This window comes from Oreochromis aureus, linkage group 3, assembly GCF_013358895.1.
Source record: "Oreochromis aureus strain Israel breed Guangdong linkage group 3, ZZ_aureus, whole genome shotgun sequence".
Classification (NCBI taxonomy): Eukaryota; Metazoa; Chordata; class Actinopteri; order Cichliformes; family Cichlidae; genus Oreochromis; species Oreochromis aureus.
In genome coordinates this window covers 99,092,911-99,112,755 of record NC_052944.1, presented here as the reverse complement: position 1 = coordinate 99,112,755, position 19,845 = coordinate 99,092,911, and positions in this window count along the sequence as shown.

Genomic DNA, 19,845 nt, shown 5'->3' with positions numbered 1-19,845 from the left:
AATTGTTATGAGGTGGAAATATGTTCATACTCTGTTTGTGTTACATTGTGTGCATTGTAAAGGTAATTGCAATACATACTAAGAATAACGGTAAGTTAGGAATGCAGGATGAATGTATATTTTGCGGACTTTTAAAGACAAACAATTGTTTCCATGTTAAAATGTTTACAACTCAAGTTTTTTGCCCAAACACTGGTAAAATAAATGTTGACAGTGGCATGTGTTAAATGGTTACTGCTGTGCTGTTGCAAAAAACCTGAACGCTGACAAGCTGTTTTATTGTTAGACAATAATGCTGGCATGTTTTATTAAAGTTTTATTTGGGATGGTGATATAATTTTCTTTGATTGCTAATATCAGTGGACTATTTATTATTATTATTATTATTATTGTTGTTGTTGTTGTTGTTGTTGTTATTATTATTATTATTATTATTGTTACATAAATTTTTTTAATTGTGGCTGTGGAGGTGGACACTTCACTTTGCATTGTTAAAGGAAAGCACTTCATTGGCGTTGTGTTACTGGACTGACCCTAAGCAATCATTGCAAATAGCAACTTTGCTTTTCATTTTAGACACTAGAAGAAAAAACACTCCACAGACCTTACTAGCATCACATGTGCATAACTCAAGTGTCATCTTATCAACATGTTATGTGGTCTTCAATGTGTTTTTTTCTTCTATTTCTGGCAGATACAGACATTTAATTTAAAGTCTTGATGTTGCATCTGTCTACATACTGTTAATTACTAACCGAGCTGTTGTATTTCATTTTGGACTGGGTTTACACAAATGCTCACTGAATGTGTTGGGAATAAAAGAAATTTTAAGAAATAAGTTGGATGTACTTAATTCATTTGTGTGGAACCTGTTGACAAAATAGATTTATGTAAAACGAATTAATAAAGCACAAGGTGGCTGAAAATATAATATTTGAATTAATCTAACTTAAATTTAACATTTTACTGCCACAAATAAGAAATGTGTTGAAGTAACTAATATAAACTATCTAACCTGTAAATATATCATCTATGTTCATACAACATAACTTGATTAAGGTAGTCTTAAACATGTCTTGTTAATCTTAAATAGTTATTTTAAATTAGATGAACTAAAGAGTTTTGCTTTAAACTAACACAATGCAATTTCGTGGAACCTGTTGACAAAATAATTTTAATTAAAGTCAACATTTCATTTTTTTGAGTGCATTTAATCAGACCACATTTAAATTACAAGCCCACTACAACCATTATCAGCATGTTAAATTACATTATACATCTGCACTGATTTAAAGTATTGTGGCATGCAGAGAAATCTCAACAAAGAAGCTCTCAGAGAGATTGCAGTTCAACCCCAAACCGGTAGGGGGAGCTCTTTATTAAAACACACACGGTACCACACTGTGCTTCAGAGGGTCAATAACCACAAGCCTGATCTCACTCATGGTACGACATTCTTCCATCAACAATAACTGTCATTGAACTCACTACAGCATAAACACAACATTCAATGTAACAGCCAAAAGAAACGTAAACATAAACAACAAAACAAGAACATTAACAGCAGCACATGTCCCAAGGCATGATGGGAGAGAACAGCCGCTCCCCAACACGCCACACAGCCCCACCTGAGTGGTTAGCTGTCCCCAGCAACCGGCATGTCCAAAGCAAAGTCTCTGAGGTGTTGGGGAAGGCGACGGTGTCGTTGAGGGCGTTCCGTGGGTCCCCAGCCGCCTCTGAGGACAGGTTGGGGCCTGCGGTTGAAGCTGGGGCCCTGGCTCCTCCTGGGTGGACTCAAGGGCTGATAGGGTGCCAGGCGATCACGATGGAGTACGACCACCCTGTTCCGTTTGACCAGCCGCACCCTGTAGACCACGTCGGACAGCCTCTCGAGAACAGTGCAGGGTCCAACCCACTGGCTCATCAGTTTGGGGAAAGCCCTTTCTTCCTCTCCGGGCTGTAGACCCACACATGCTGACCTGGCAAGAGTCCTTCACCCTTGCAGCGGGTATCATAAGCTCGCTTCTGCCGGGAGCCTGCATCTCGGAGAGCCTGCCTGGTCAACTGGTGCACCTCCCGTAGCTGGGCGAGGAGGTTGTGGAGGTAGCCCAACCCGGGGTCCCCGCACACTTCCTGCTCAGGGGGGGATCCAAACACCAAGTCCACTGGGGTACGAAGCTCATGACCGAACATCAAGGCCGCTGGAGTGCACTTAGTAGATTCCTGGACTGCAGAACGGTAGGCCATTAGGACCAGGGAAGGTGTTGATCCCAGTCACGCTGCTGCTGGCGGGAGGTCAGGATGGCAAGCTGGGTGGCCAGGGTGTGGTTGAAGCGTTCCACCAACCCATCACTTTGGGGTGCAGTGGCGTCGTCCGGGTCTTCCTGATACCCAGCCGCTGACAGACCTCCTTGAACACCGCAGCCTCAAAATTCCGGCCCTGGTCGCTGTGCAGTTCCTCTGGTACCCCGAACCGGCAGAACATCTCGTTGACCAGACGCTCAGCGGTGGTAACAGCACTTTGGTCAGGGACTGCATAGGCCTCAGGCCACTTAGTGAAGTAGTCCATGGCAACCAGGACATAGCGGTTCCCCTGGTCTGTGGTGGGGAAAGGTCCCAGGATGTCCACACCAACCCGCTCCATGGGAGCCCCACCTGATACTGCTGCAAGGGGCATGAGAGCGTTGGGAAGGCCCTTTCTGAGCCGTGCAGGCATCGCACCGATGGACATGGAGTTCTACGTCCTGGCGACACCCGGGCCAGTAGAACCGAGACCGAAGTCGCCGCAGAGTCTTGGTTACTCCAAAGTGTCCTGCCCCCGCCGCCCCATGGACCAGCTGGAGGACCCTGGACCGCAACTGTTGAGGCACCAAGAGCTGGAAGACCTCATGGTGACCCCCGGGAGCCTGCCAGCGGCGATAGAGGAGGCTGTTTCGGCTTGTGAGGTTGGCCCATTGGGAGTAGAGAGCCTTGGTCTCGAGGTCCAGTGCAGATACTTCTGGCCATGATGGTCTCTGACCGGCCCCAATCCAACACTGAACCCGGGAAAGGGCAGGGTCTTGGTTCTGGTCGTGTTGCAGCCGTTGGGGATCCATGGCCTCCAGACCCTCGGTATCCCCTGTGGTGGACTGGGCCTGAAGACTGCTACAATGCCCACCCGGAACAGAGTCATTCTCATGGCCGCCCTGTGGTGACGCGATCACTGAAGTCATGCCCTCCCGGTCCTCCAAGCGTTGGCAGTACCTGCACTGGTTTTCCTCACAAGGGCGTCGGGAGAGGGCATCTGCATTGTGTGGAGACGTCCCGCCCGGTGACGAACCTCAAAGTGGTAATCTTGCAACGTCTCCAACCACCGGGCTAGCTGTCCCTCCGGTTCTTTAAAGCTGAGCAGCCAAGTGAGGGACGCATGGTCTGTGCGCATGGGAGGAACTTCTTCCCGTAGAGGTAGGGTCTGAAATGGCGGAGACCCAGAATGATGGCCAGCAGCTCTCGACGGGTGACACAATAGTTCCTCTCTGGTCTGCTGAGGGAGCGGCTGTAGTAGGAGATGACCCGCTCCCCCTCAGGGCCTTCCTGCGACAGTACAGCCCCCACACCCATGTTGCTGGCATCGGTGTCCACGACAAAAGGAAGCTGCAGGTCTGGGTAGGCCAGCACCGGTGCCTCAACCAGTGCAGATCGGAGCCGATCAAATGCCACGGCACAGTCCTCACTCCAGTGGAACTCCCGGCCCTTCTGTGTGAGCTGGTGCAGGGGCTTGCAATGGTAGCAAAGTCCTTGACGAACCGACGGTAGTATGATGCCAGGCCGAGGAAGCCCGCAACTCAGCAGGGTTGCCCGGAATGGGCCAGTCCTTCACAGCAGCCACCTTTGCGGGGTCGGTGGAAACCCCTGCTCCGCTGACAACGTGACCCAAGAAGGTTGTCTCCTTCCGGAAGAGGTGGCACTTTTTGGGGTGGAGACGAAGGCCAGCCTGGCGGATAGCATGGAAAACCGCAGTCAGGTTAGCCAAGGCTTTCTCGAAGTCTGTCGCGTGGGACGAGGAGGTCATCCAGGTAGACCACACAGCGGTCGCGGGAATGTCAGCCAGAACCCTCTCCATTAGGCGCTCGAATGTGGCTGGGGCATTGCAGAGGCCGAAGGGCATCACCTTAAACTGCCACAGTCCCTGGCCAATGGAGAAAGCAGTCTTTGGGCGGGCCTCTGGCGTCAGCTCCACCTGCCAGTAGCCACTGCGCAAATCGAGGGAGCTGAACCAGCAGGACCCAGCAATGTCGTCCAGGGCATCGTCAATCCGGGGCAACGGGTAGGAGTCCTTGCGTGTGATGCTGTTGAGTAGAGCGATAGTCGACACAAAACCGCCAGGTACCATCTTTTTCCGAACCAGTACGGCTGGGGCCGCCCAGGGGCTGTTTGAGGGTTCTATGATGCCTGCCTCTGCCATTTCCCTGACCTTCTGCTCTGCTGCGCACGCTTGGCAAGGGAAGGCGACGAGGGCGGAGGCGGATGGGCCGTGCATCCCCAGTGTCAATGTCGTGTTGTACCAGGCTGGTTTGCATGCAGTCCTCATCCTTGGCTGCAAAGATGTCGGCAAACAAGTCGAGTATCTCCGCAGCTGCCGTTGCTGATCAGCCTGGAGACCCTCGCAGCTCCTCTGGTATAGGTCCTCGACAGCTAGCTTGGTCTCTGTGGACAGTTGCTGTGCCGCTGGTGAAGGAGAGGCCCCTTCCACCGCCGGCGGTGACAGGTCCTCAGGCTTCCTGACGCTGGCTGAAAAAGTGGAGGCAGGCAGCGGGACTTCCTTGGTGGTGTGGAGCTTCACAGCCTCCGTGCCCAGGTAAAGGATTGCTCGGGACACGTCCACTGTGGCCTCCCATTTGGCTAACAGGTCTAGACCAATGATGCATCGGTCCTGGATGCTGGCTAGCCAGAATTGGTGGTCAACAGTGCGGTTAGCCACAGTCACCGGGAGGGATCTTTCCCCCTTAACCTTGGCACGCTCCCCTGTGACTGTGGTGATGTGGAGTTGAGTAGGCTGCCAACCTTGCGGTCTTGGGCCGTCAGTACCAGGGAGGACTCCGGCCTGTACCAAGGAAAGCGTGGATCCAGTGTCTATCAGGGCTCTACAGGTGGTGCCGGCAAGGTCACAGTCCAGATACAGTCCTCGTGCCTGGCCGAGCCGGCCAACCCGCAAGTGTGATTTGGAGGGCAGAGTGGTTGCAGGGGGCAGTTCCTCCGTTGTGCCACCCCGCCTTAGTTTAACGGCAGCTGGGGTGCCAGGCTTTGTGGGCTTGGTGCTGGACAGTAGCGTGCGATGTGGCCTGGTTCTTCGCACCGATGGCAGTTACCCCTGGATTGGCCTCCTGCTCGTCTATTCCCTCGCCGAGATCGCCAAGGTGGTATGTCGGTGGTTTGGCGGGCCTCCTCCTCCTGGTCGCTCCTTTCGTAGTCTGTTTGGCGCACTTGGTGACTTACACCAGGGCTGCGTGCACCTGGGCTGAGCACATGCTCCACTCTTTCGGCCTCAGTTAGAGCTGCCGCCAGGGTTTCTGGTGCATGCAGACGGATGTGCTCTTGTAGTCGTTTTGGCTGGAGACCCCGGACAAAAGCCTGGAGAGCAAGCTCTTCTTGCGCTGCAGCATCAAAAGCAGGGTACCCTCTACGTGCATAAAGGCGTGGGTCAGCAGCATAGGCACCCAGACTCTCCTCTTGTCTCCGTGGGCGGCTAGCAAGTTTATCTCGGGCATCATCCGCATGTGTACGGAGGCCAAACCTGCTCTGCATTGCTCTGGCAACAGCAGGCCAACTTAAACGTTCTTCTGGCTGAAGATCTGTGAGGATCTGCAGTGCCCTGCCTTCCAAGGCGAGGGCGACTTGAACAGCTGTCTCCTCCGTTGACCATCCATTTAGCTGAGCAGCCAGCTGTACCTGGATAAGGTAGGTCTCTGGAGGTGCTTCCCCATTATAGCGTGGCAGCTTCATGCTCCCCCGGACAGGAGCCCCTGATGGCAGCGGTGGCTGTACTGGGTCCTGGAGACAGTTGGCGTTGTTCCCCTCGGCTGCCAGCAGTGAGGGTGTGCTGCTCCCCGGCACCACCATGAGCGAAGGCTGGCTGGCTGCTTGTGGTCCTGGAGCCTGCAGCATGCCTTGGCAGCTCCGACAGCTTCCCAGTGGGCGGGGCTGTGAGGTTCCATCTGGTAAGCCCACAGATCTTCCACTGGCTGGCTTGCTGCTGCCCGGAGCTCCCCTGCTTCTTGGTCGGGCCCCATTCACGCTTCCAGGCGAGTGATAAGCTCCTCACTCTCCCTCAGCTCCTCTTCCTCTTTCAGAATAGTGGCCATGCTCTTGGAATCCCACTTCTGACACCAATGTGGCATGCAGAGAAATCTCAACACAGAAGCTCTCAGAGAGATTGCAGTTCAACCCCAAACCGGTAGGGGGAGCTCTTTATTAAAACACACACGGTACCACACTGTGCTTCAGAGGGTCAATAACCACAAGCCTGATCTCACTCATGGTACGACATTCTTCCATCAACAATAACTGTCATTGAACTCACTACAGCATAAACACAACATTCAATGTAACAGCCAAAAGAAACGTAAACATAAACAACAAAACAAGAACATTAACAGCAGCACATGTCCCAAGGCATGATGGGAGAGAACAGCCGCTCCCCCAACACGCCACAGTATTTTAACCTGATCATTTTTTCCACCTTAACAGTTCATTCCTCAAATCAAACAAGATATTTGACCCTCAGCAAAAATGTACCAACAAATAATTTTGCAATAAAATATTTATTTTTAACCTTTTCCAAGTGAACTCTAACAAGTGTATTTAACAGTGAAACCAGAGTGAAGCTGCTAATATAGAGTCCAACCCAGGCTAAAGTAAGTTGAGTAGAGCAGCATCATCAAAGTGTCGGCTCTCTGAACACGGTGCAGGATCGCCATCTGCAGGACATGTGGTCAGGTGACGGCAGTCGCGGGTGGATTTTCCTTGTGCTTTGTGTGTGTGTGTGTGTGTGACCTACCATGGTGCATAAGCACAGAAGCACATGGTCATGCTTCCAGCTGTTCCAGCTGCAGTAAGTTTTCAGTGTTTTTAAATAGATGAGTTGCTCTAATGTAAAACGTCAATGACATGAGAGTGAATATACAACATAACTTTATTGATAGAATAATAATGGACAGGCTGACAGAAGGGAGGCTGCCATATCACACCATCAGCCCCTCTGGCCAACACCACTAGGCGGTAGGGTAAAGTGTCTTGCCCAAGGACACAACAACCAGGACAGAGAGCCCGGGAATCGAATCGGCGACCTTCCGGGTAAAGATGCGCTTCCCCCGAGACTAGAAAATGGCGGCGCATTAGCTAGACGCACACTTCCCTCCTCCGTAAATCTTTGCCAAGACACCTAACATAATATCAACTTTTGAAGTTAAACTCTAACGGTATCCGCGCTTTGGACTCTTTTATGTCGTCTGCACCAGGTAAATCGGGCAGGGGTCGTGGTAAACCCTCACAACCTAAAATTGATTTCGGACCAACTAAACAAACTGGAAAAGCTAAAGCTAGCGCCATGTCGGAAGAGTCAATTAGCGCTGAAGAGGAAGGACCAAGCCACGCTCCGATTCTTGAAGCTATCAGAGACTTGAAAACCGACTTCTCCAACAGGTTTGACGGAATAATGGCTGCAATTGAGGGAGTGAGAAACGAGGTCGGAGAGTGCAAGGGCGTATTGTAAATGTCGAGACACGCATTTCCGACACTGAGGACACGGTCGATAGCCTTCAGAGAAAAGTCCAGAGTCTCGAAAAGAAAACCAGAGATATGGAGGACAAAGTAATGGACTTGGAAACAAGGGCCAGGAGGGCTAACCTGAGACTGGTGAATTTACCGGAGAAGGTGGAGGGAACGGATGCTTGCGCATTTCTGGAAACCTGGATCCCGGAGACGCTGGACATCCCTCTGCTGAAGTCAAAGCCATTCCTGGAAAGGCGCACCGAATCGGCCCGAGAAACGACCCAAACGCCCCCAAGAACACTGATCATGAAATTCCTGAGCGATAGGGATAAGGCAATGGTGCTGAAGGCGACCAAAATCAAAAAGCAAATACTCTACGAGGACAAACCGGTGCGTTTCTACCCGGACATGGCAGCCGGCATACATAAGATGCAGAAAGAGTTCGACTCCGTGAGACGACAGCTCCGCAGCATGGGGATAAGACACGGGATGCTTCTCCCCGCCAGGCTCCTGGTGACCTACAAGGATAAAACACTGACTTTTGGCAAACCGGAGGACGCAGAGACTTTCGTTACGCGGATCCAAGCAGAGCGGGATGAATAGCGGCACGGATAGAGTTGGTAAAATAATTGAACGTTTTGCCTGGCAGCCAATTCCTGGGGCTACTGTGAACTGAACATTGAAATATATTCATACTGAACATCTGTACATGCCTCCGTTATGTCTGCATGGGGTTTAAAGACGCTGGTGATTACCTGTTTTGTGAGTATACCCGACCCCCTTTTTTTTTTTTTTTTTTTTTTTTTTTTGTGGGGGATTGATTACTTTTTGTTTTCTAGGAGGACTCTTTGAGTTGTTGTTATATTTAAATAGAGTTAAAGCACAGTAGACCCCTAACATTTATTTTATTTACATGAGTATATTTGGGATGGCAATATATTCCTGGCAAAGTAACTATTATTTGTATGTAAAAGCTAACAATGGAGGGAGTGTTTAAGTTTAGGATAAGTCATGTTGGATCATTCCTCAATAACTGTGGACTGGTCATTAGCATTACCGGAGTGTGTAGTAAGGAGAAGGGAAACTGGCCTTTAGGTCAGAGGGTTGTGTTCAATGGTTGATGCAGTTAGATGCATCTGTGTTGTCTGTATTGTTTTGGTTGTTTCAAGGTACACTTCTATATACTAGCATGAGAAGATCATCTGAAAATAGCAGCTATGTCCAATGTCTTAGAAATTAAGATGACATCGTGGAACTGTAGGGGCTGCAAAACTTAAAAAGTTAAACAAGTGATGAGAAGGTTAAAAGATATGCATTCCAAAATAATTTTTCTCCAAGAAACTCATCTTACTGGAAAAGAGGACTTAAAGATTAAGCGGAGGTGGCAGGAGAGGTTTTTCAGCACCATTTAACTCCCAAGCGAGAGGGTTTTGACTCTAATACACAAGTCTGTCCCCTTTAATGTTTGTAAGGTAATTGCAGATAAGATGGGAAGGTATTTGATTGTTCAGGGTGCTCTCTATGCAGAACCTCTGATTTTAGTTAATATTTATGCCCCAAATAAGGATGAACCATCTTTTTTAATAACTTGTTCTGCACGCTGTCAGCACTTAGGGGTCAATATATTTTAGCGGGAGACTTCAATTGCACTCTGAACCCAAGTATAGATAAATCATCACATTTAGACAAATCTCATAGCCAGAGTAGGGAAACCATTCTTCAGTTTGCTAAGGAATTAAATCTTATGGACATATGGAGAGACAGGAATCCTGGTGTATCGACATATTCATGTTATTCAAGCACACATAAATCATACTCACGGATAGACTACTTTTTAATCTCAGCAAGTCTGTCCTATAAAGTGAACGGTTGTGATTATGGCAGTGTCCTTATCTCAGACCATGCCCCAGCCAGTCTGGTCTATTTGGATCCAGGGCTAGTACGAGATCCCCAAAATGGAAATTTCAGCAAAAATGGATAAAGGACAAAGACCTAATGGCGTACCTTGACAAACAAATTACTGATTACTTTGAGCTCAATACTTCTGAAACATCTCCGTGTATTAGATGGGAAGCATTCAAAGCCTTCATTAGAGGCCAAATAATTAGCTTCACGAGCTCAAGATCTAGGAAGGCCAGACAAAAACTGAAATTACTGGAATCAAAATTAAAGCTACTGAGGATATGTACTTTAAGAACCCTGTCCCAAGCTGCACCAAAGTTTGCTGTTATTAAGAGCCCAATATAATGAAATCTCAGCTTCAAAAGCTACAGCTAACTTATTAAAACTTAAGCAGTCCGTTTTTGATCAAGGGAGAAATCAGGTAAAATTCTGGCTTGGCGTATAAAACAATTCCAATTAGAAAGATCAATCACTGCACTTAAAAATGATAAAGGGAAACGATCTCTGACCCTGCTGCAATAAGTGACTCTTTTAAGGTCTATTATGAAAGGTTATACAGTTCTGATCTAAACCCAGGTGAACCAGACCCAAATTTTTCTCTTTTCTTAACAATATGAATATCCCCAGAATAGAAGATGAGGAATCCTTGAGACTGGGGCTAAATTGACTCTGGACGAAATCTCAGAGGCAATAATGAGTATGAATTCTGGAAAGGCTGCGGGGCCAGACGGTCTGCCAATTGATATCTATAAAAGTTTGCATCCAAATTAAAGGTACCCCTTTTGGAAATGTTTTCTGAATCTGCTCAAAATGGGATACTCCCACCCACTCTGAGAGGGCCTTAATTACACTTCTTCCCAAACCTGGAAAATCGAATGATAAATGTGAAAACCTGCGGCCAATTAGCCTCTTAAACTCAGATTTAAAGATACTCTGTAAAATTCTAGCAAAGAGACTGGAGTGCCTTTTGCCAGCTATCATCAAGGAAGATCAAAATGGGTTCATGGTTGGGCGTCAGGGATTCCATAATGTTCGACGAGTGTTAAATATTTTACACGAGCAAGGGGGTCTTCAGATACAGCTTTCTTGGCACTAGATGCCGAGAAGGCTTTCGATAGGGTAGAGTGGCCCTATTTGCTTGAGATTCTTGGTCGCTTTGGTTTGGGAGAGGATTTTGTAACTGGGTCAAGCTTCTATATAATAATCCTTATGCAGAAATAATTACCAATAATGTTGTCTCAAAACCAGTTGAGATTGGAAGAGGTTGTAGACAAGGTTGCCCCTATCCCCCTTTTATTTGTAATTGCAATTGAACCACTTGCTATTGCTATAAGAGAACACGGTATGATCACGGGTATAGAGATCGGAGGGCTCGACCATCGAATAGCTCTTTATGCTGACGATGTGATCCTCTTTCTTAAAAATCTGGGAAAATCTATTCCAGCCATTTTAGACCTAATTGGAAAATTTGGACATATTTCTGGTTATAAAATCAATAAATCAAAATCTTCCATAATGCTTTTGAACTCAGAAGAAAGGATGAATCCACCTAAATACACCTGCCATTTTAGAAATGTGAATCAGTTTACTTATCTAGGTATTCAGATTGTCCCGAAATTGGAAGAGGTGGTGAACCATAATTATGGTCCAATTATGACTGACATATCCAAATCAGTGGAGAGATGGTCGAGTCTCCAAATTTCACTGATTGGTAGAATAAATATACTAAAGATGAACGTGCTCCCTAAGCTTCTGTATCTGTTTCAGAATATACCCTTGCCACCTCCCTCAGACTTTTTCCTTAAAATAAGAAAACTGTTTAATCAGTTTTTATGGAATAACAAGCGTCCCAGACTTCGCTTATCACTTTTATACTTGCCCTTTGATGCCGGAGGGCTGCAATGTCCTAACATGGTTTGGTATTACTGGGCAGCCCAGTTAAGAACTATAATGTTCTATTATGCTGCAGAAAAGCCCCCCGCATGGAGAACTATTGAGTCTCTCTCTCTTAGGCTTCCACTTCCTACATATGTATACTCTGATAAATATAATAAACTTAAAGATATTACGCTTAATCCTATAGTTAAAAACATGATTTATATCTTACATGTCACTCAAAGATATTTAAACATAAAATCTCCCCTCTCCGTTTTTAGCCCGATTTGGGGCAACAATTATTTTGCCCCAGGTAGAGCGGACGGTGGTTTTAAAATATGGGCAGACTCGGGGCTGGGACTGGTGAAAGATGCTTTCGGGGGTGATGGAAGACTTTTAAGTTTTGAACAACTAATCTCTAAATTTAATATCCCTCGAAAGCACTTTTTCAAATACCTACAGTTTAGGAGTTTTATCAGGTCTTATCATAATGATTTTACACAAATTCCCCGCTGTCCACATTAGAGAAAATCCTAACCAAAAACCCCACTGGTAGAGGAATGATATCTGAATTATATAACTTGATGATGACATCCTCTCCTGATTCATCTGCTGCTAAGCTTGAAGCTTGGAGGTATGACTTACAGGAGGAATTGACAGTGGAGCAATGGAGTAAAGCATGTAAGCTAGCCCAAACACAGACAGGTAACACACGTCTAAAATTGCTACAATTTAATTGGTTGATGAGAGTGTACATAACACCAGAAAAACTTAACAAATTTAATATGCAGATCCCTGACATCTGTAATAGATGTGAAGAAGATAAGGGCACATTGCTCCACTGTTTATGGTCATGTCCAAAAATAAAGGAGTTTTGGGAAGAGGTTAGAGTAATGATAAAGGAGATTTTGTCAATTAAACTTGTGATGGATCCCAAACTTTTCCTACTGGGATTATATCCTGCAGGATGTAACATAAATCATTTTGAAAAATTTTCATAAATATGGGAATACTGCAAGCAAAGAGAGTGATAGCTCTAACGTGGAGAAGTCTTGGCAAACCAAGTATTTCACATTGGTTCAAAGAATTGTCTTTATGTTTACCATTAGAGAAAATTACATATACTTTAAAAGATAAACAAGAAATTTTCCAGAAAATTTGGGGGCGCTACATCCAGTATATTGAGAATGAAGATCTTTCTGGTTTACTGCGGAGACAGGGACAGCCTAACTATTCCTGTACAGGACCACAACCATATGCTGCAACCTGAAGATTACTCTTTAAAATCTGTCAGAAGTCTCATGGACTCAAGTGCTTTCATTGAATGTACCTTGTGTTTCGTTTATTGTGTAAATTTGTGTGTGTATGTACTTTATATATGTATATATGTAAAACTTTAATAAACATATTGTTGAAAAAAAAGATGCGCTTCCCAACCCCCAGCACCCCGGTTGCCCCGTATAAGATGAGAGTCCACAGCTGTGATGATTTGGTGCTGTATAAATCAAATTAAACTGAATGAATGATAATCAACTATCTGCACCTCAGGCTGAGGTTCAGTGTCTGATCCTGGGTCAGGCAGATCTCCCTGGTTACAATGACAGGAAGTGACAAACGAGCAAAGAGAGAGAGGGCGGGACATGGACACTAGAACAGAGACGTGAATGTGAGAAGGTGTTTGGAGACAAATACAAGAAAGGAAGTGTGAGGTCTGAGGTCTGGTCCTTCTAATAAAGATGCTTTTCCTCCAGTATATCCATGAACTCGTGGGGCTGAATGATGTTATCACAGTGATCATGAGGCTCAATGTAAAAAGTTCAAATAGACTGAAACACTGTAGATAAAGGTCAGAGGTCACGTTGATGCCTTCATGTTTGACCACAGAGTGGTCAGTCTGTGTAACAGACTCTGTGATCAGTGATCAGTGCTGTGGGTCCAGGTCAGAGGTCATGTTGGATCTCTGATTCTTTCACGTCCATATTAAACAGCTGCTGCGATGAACTGTGACTGTTAGCAGTAACTCATTAAACATGTCTGCACACTGTGAGAGAGCCGTCCTCCATCAGTGAGGCTGACAAACGCTCACACTGGGAACAGGAAGCAGATTTCTGTGCGACTGTCATGATGGTAAAAGGATGAAATCCTCTGTAACACAGTCAGCCTGTTACAGCCCATAATCCAATCCAACTTTATTTATACAGCACTTTAAAAACAACAACGTCACCAAAGTGCTTCCAATAATAAAACAGAGACAGCAGTTAAAAACCATCCATTAAGCAAACAATGAAATTAATATAAATAAAATAAAGACATAAATGAAAAAGAAGATAAATAAATCAGTGTGTAAATTAAATATTAAAACATGAGTAAAATAAACAATACGATTAACAAAATAAAAGCATTAAGAGTGGAAACAGCTGACTACAAACTGACTACAAACTGACTCTGGTACGACTCCTAAAAGCCTTTGAAAAAGGTGTTTTTAAAAGTGATTTAAACATTTCAAGTGTTGGGGCCAAACTAACATGGAGGGGCCGTTTGTTCCATAGTTTGGGGGCCACAACAGTGAAAGCTCGGCCCCCTCGGTGTTTCAGTCTCCACATGGGGACAGCAAGGAGTGACTGGTCAGATGGTCTGAGAGACCTTTGTGGAGTGTATCGATGTAGAAGGTCTGACAGGTAAGAAGGAGCCATTTAAAACGTTAAAAACAAGCAATAACATTTTTAAATGATTCTAAAATGGAAACCAGTGTAAGGAGGCAAGAACAGGGTCATGTGCTCACGTTTACGTGTCCCTGTCAACAGGCGAGCAGCAGCTTTCTGGACCATTTGCAACGTGATAGTGAAGCCTGCTCAATACCAATATAAAGTCCTTTACAATAATCAATTTAAATGAAGCTGAAACTACATGAGACATTTTCCACATTTATTGTCTTTGAACAGAGAATAATCAAAATATATCAAAATCAATAATCAATAAAACATGTATTATCCATCCATTCACCTCTACTGTTCTTGCATTACATCACATAGTCAGCATAAATCTGTTTTTGAATGAATGATGAAAGTGGGATGAATTTAATGAGCCTTGTTGAGAGAGGTGGGACAGAGAGAGACAGACGTCCCCCCCTCACCTCTTATTGCCTCCTGAGAGAAATAAAAAGGTTTTAACATTTAGGCTGTTGTGTTTACAATGATATGAAGTGCTGTTAGTAAATCATCTTCATTCTGAATCAGAAGTTTAATGAATATGTTGAATGAGAATAATTGACATGATTTAAATGTGTAGATGTTGTGTGTGTAGACGCGCCTCAGCTTTGAGAGATTAGTGTGTGTGTGGCTGCAGGAATGTTGGAAGATAAGAAATGTGCAGGAACGCCATCCTGATAAAAGACATTAAGAGTTAACAATAGAGTCATAATTCATATGTGATTGTGCTGATAGTTAATCCTGCTTAACTGACTGAAACTGTTTAGAATACAATCAGGTATAAGTTTAATTACCCAAAGCAACGAATAAGAAAATCTGATAATAACTCTGTAGGCCCCACACTGAGAGTCTGTGTGGAAAGGATGGAGGAGCCACTAATCTAACATCAACATGGAAATCAAATAAATTATACTGAATATATTTTTACTGGGAAGCAAGTTTTCCTGTGTATTTGAATTAAAAAGACATTATGTGGATGTTGATGTGAAAATGAGCTGATGGTGAATCTAATTGAAGATGAACTGCATGGGTTGAGTGATGCTTCATAAAGTGAAGTATATTCATATTCACCCAAATGTTCATAATGGAATTTTCTATGTTAAGAAGAAAAGAAGAAAATGAAATGAAGCGATTTTGAAGCTAAAAGTCAGACACAGAGAGGATGAACGTTTATGGTTAGTTGCTCGAGTTCTTGCGATGAGCAGCAGACGTCATCTGAAGACTCGTCCTGTGAGTCCACAGTTTGACACAAATTCATAGAAATTCTATCAGGATAAGACAGAAGATCTTTATTGTCACTGTTACCAGAACAATGAGTAGTTTGGCATCTCTCCATTGGCAGCTTGTATCTGTTTACATTCAGATTCTGAGGATAATAGAAGAAGATAAATAAAGATAAAAACAAGTTTCAGAGGCACCTACACAGGGAATGTGTGTAATGCACAATAAATGAAGTAAACAAAAGGATCTGCACAAGTTATACACAGAAACAAATCTATAGATATATCTGCAGGTACAGTGTAAAGAGGAGGATCAGGTCAGTATAAGGCAGAGGTGTGGACTCGAGTCACATGACTTGGACTCGAGTCAGACTCGAGTCATTAATTTTATGACTTTAGACTTGACTTGAAAAAAGGTTGTAAGACTTGTGACTTGACTTGGACTTTTACACCAGTGACTTGGGACTTGAATTGGACTTGAACCTGTTTACTTGAAAAGACTTGATATTTTACCCAAATCTAAAATTTAACATACATATTATATAAAAAGTGCTGACCATTAATTCACTTTATTCATTCATTCATTCTTACCGCATTCCGTATGTATGCGAGCATGGGCTGTAGCACAGCCAATCAAATTAACCAGATTTGAAAAAAACAAGAACAAAAACGCTCGAGCCAAAAATGCTTCCAAGAGTAATTTCTTTCGGGTACATAAACTACGAAGTAGTCAACAAAAAACGAAATGCAATATGCAAAACATGCAAGAAGAGAATCACAGACTGAGATGGAACAACTTCCAACTTTGTCCGACATTTGAAGTTGCATAAAGAACGGTAGGTGGTGCCTTTTTTTGCTACGATGAGACAGCTGACTTAGCTAACTTCATCTTATTAGCAAATGTTCTTCGGGCTACGTAGATGATACTGTTTGGCTTTAACAGGTATGATATGTTTGTCATGCTATTTTAAATCCGGTCCTGCAAGCGCATCCAAGAATAACATGCAACTTGTTAGCTCAGAATTGTCGGTGAATGGTGAGCAGGGTCCGTTTCAGAAAGTGGGTTCTGTAGCTGTACTCAGTCTCTCTCCGTCTCCTCCCCATCATTAACCCCGTAGATTTAACCCAGTTTAGACTGACAAATATTTATTTTACCATCACATCACAATTCAAAATGTGTTTAATTTGCAATTAGTGTATGGTCGTGTTTAACTTTTGCATGTCTGAGCCAGGGAAATTTTTTTTTTGGTTAGAAAATCTGGCCCACCTTAGTGTGTAATTGAGTAGTCCTGCTATACATGGCCTTTTTCTTCTGTCATTTATGTCAATACATCAAATAAAATACTTTGATCTTATGTTATTAGCTGTTGTTTATTTGCAAAGGTTATTCTCAACAGGGATGCTAGACAAAAACGGCGTTTTCTACAGACAGCCTAGCATACGCTCTCCACTTGCGAGTGGAAAAAGAAAAAACACCCCTTCCCTATTGGTGTTAGAGTTTACCATGTCAGCCAATCAAAAAAATGATAAGGCAACATGTGACATTTGGTTGTTTAGGGAGAAGGGGAAGTTTTTAGGAGTGACACCCACAACGGAAAGCGGGCGAGCGAAAGAAAGAGAGAGAGAGAGTTTTCATATGTGAGACATTAATGGCGTTTGTTTGTTGTGTAGTTATTGTTTTGTATTGTGTGTCGGTTAGACTGCTGAATTTCATATTTGATCTAAAAAAGCTGTCAAAGGCAGATTCCAGTGTAAACCCTGTCTCCACATGGAAAACAGGACTGTTGCACCTCCAGTTGTCAGACCTGCAGGGTTTAGGCCTGTGGTGTTCTCCTCTGTCTTATACTGAACACAAACTACATTTTTTGGACTGGCACAAATAATTTGTGTGCCTTCTTATTTGATGCAGCACACCTGATTGTTCTGTAAATAGATTTAAATGGTTATATAAAAAACGTCTGAGGCCTTTGCTGCATTTTTAGGTAAATAGTACCATATAACTTTGTTGTTTGCAAAACTTGTGCATAATTTTTAGAAATGTACAATTTCTATTTGCATTTTAAGTTATGAAAATGATTCGTTAAACATGTAAAAAAAATATAACTTTTTTCTACTCGGATTCTGAATTTTTGTCTGAATTTAGATCAACTGTGCTAATATAGTATACCAAAATGAAAAAATAACTCAAATTTCAGATATTTGAGGTTGTGCTGTAAATAATGATACCAAACAAGGCAAGAAAAACATTTTAAAAGTGAAATATAGAGGTAAAATCAAAAGTAGTCAAGAACGGCCAATTATACCCGGGACCCCAGAGGGTTAAAAAAAAGACTTGAAAGGACTTGAAATTCAAAGTTTCGGACTTGGGACTTGACTTGAAAGTTGTCTGTCTTGACTTACGACTTGACTCTGACTTGCTTGACTTTACTTGAGACTTGACTTGTGACTTGAGGATAAAGACTTGGGACTTACTTGAGACTTGCAAAACAATGACTTGGTCCCACCTCTGGTATAAGGTGCTCTGTGATTGGTGGGATTGCACATTGAGTAAGCGGTAGGAATGCTGGTTGCTGCTGTAAAAGAATACAGTTCTATGAATAGAGGCAGGAATTCTACTGTAATGAATACTGGTTAGAAATAAATCTATTGCATGTGTCCATGAGTGTTACCAGCACAGTTAACCTTCAATCAGGGTGGAGGTAGAAACTTCTACTGAGTCTGTTTGTCTTTGTTGGACCTGTAGAGTTTACCAGAGGGAAGGTGGGAAAGTGTGGGACGACTGTGGCTCAGGGGGTTGGGAAGGGCACCTGTAACCGGAAGGTCGCCGGTTCGATCCCCGGCCTCTCTGTCCTGGTCGTTGTGTCCTTGGGCAAGACACTTTACCCTACCGCCTACTGGTGATGGCCAGAGGGGCCGATGGTGCGATATGGCAGCCTTGCTTCTGTCAGTCTGCCCCAGGGCAGCTGTGGCTACAACCGTAGCTTGCCTCCACCAGTGTATGAATGTGAGCGTGAATGAATAATGTCATTGTAAAGCGCTTTGGGTGCCTTGAAAAGCGCTATATAAATCCAATGCATTATTATTATTATTATTATTATTAAAGTGAGTGTCCAGGGTGGAGGGGTCCTTGATGATGATGCTGGCTTCCTGCTGAAGGCTGCCAGTATAGATGTCTCTGAGGGGGGTTAGTGAAGTGCCGATTGGCTGCTCTGCTGCCCTCACCACGCGCTGCAGTTTCCTCTTGTCCTCCACAGTGCAGCAGTTGAAGCAGAGTGTGCAGCAGGAGGTCAGATGGCGGAGCAGTAGAAATTAATTAGCAGGCTTTGGGGCTTGACGTTGCTTCCTGAGGAAGTGCAGCCTTTGTTGTGCTTTCCCTACCTGGTGGGAGATGTTTGTGGACGTTTGAGGTCAGCCGAGATGTGGACTCCGAGGAACTTGAAGCTCTCCACCCTCCACCCCTTTCTACCCTTTTCTACCTGTAGAGGGTGGAGTGCTCAGATGGCTTTGTTCTGCTGAAGTCGATTATCATGTCCTTGGTCTTGGCTGTGTTCAGATGCAGGTTGTTGTCGTCACACCATTGCTTCAGATGCTGAACCTCCTCTCTGTAGCTGAATCATCGTTGTTGTCCATCAGTCCTATGATGGTGGTGTCATCAGCACATTTATAATGGTGTTACTGGTGTGGACTGGAGAACAGTCATGGGTGAAAAGTGAGTATAAGAGGGGACTGAGGACACACGTTCAGAGTGAGGGTGGAGGAGGTGTGGCTCCCATTCTGACGTTCTGGGGTGTGTTGCTCAGGAAGTCCAGTATCCAGCTGCACAGTGAGCTGCTGGGTCCTAAGTTGCTGAGTTTATGAACCAGTTTGTGGGCTTAAACTGTGTTGAAGGCAAAGTCCACATGAAGGAACTTATCACAGGAGGATGAGACGGGAAACAGTGAAGGAATAAAATAAAGCAACATCAACAGTAACTGGAAATAAACCCTCCAGACTGAAACACTGAGGAATAACACGAAGATGAAATAGAAACAATCAGCAAACTAATAATCACATAGAAAATATTTAATAATAAACACAAAGTCCAGAAACTCAAAGAGCCAGGACCAAGACAGTTTCAGCCTGCTGTATTTCCTGTGCTTGTTTCCACGGTGACTGGGGTGACCAGCTGTTGGAGAGCATGTTTGTCACTCTGATTTCCAAAAGTGAACATGTGTCAGCAGAAACCTGTAGCTCACAAACACGTCTGCATTTATCTCTATGAAAGCCAAAGAAGAGGCCACGCCCACAAACACTGTGACAGAAGAGCCTAAAAACAGATGTTAGCCCACATCTGTGCTCAGACACAGCTGGGAGAATGACGTGTGGATAATAAAGTTTAATTGGCTGTCACA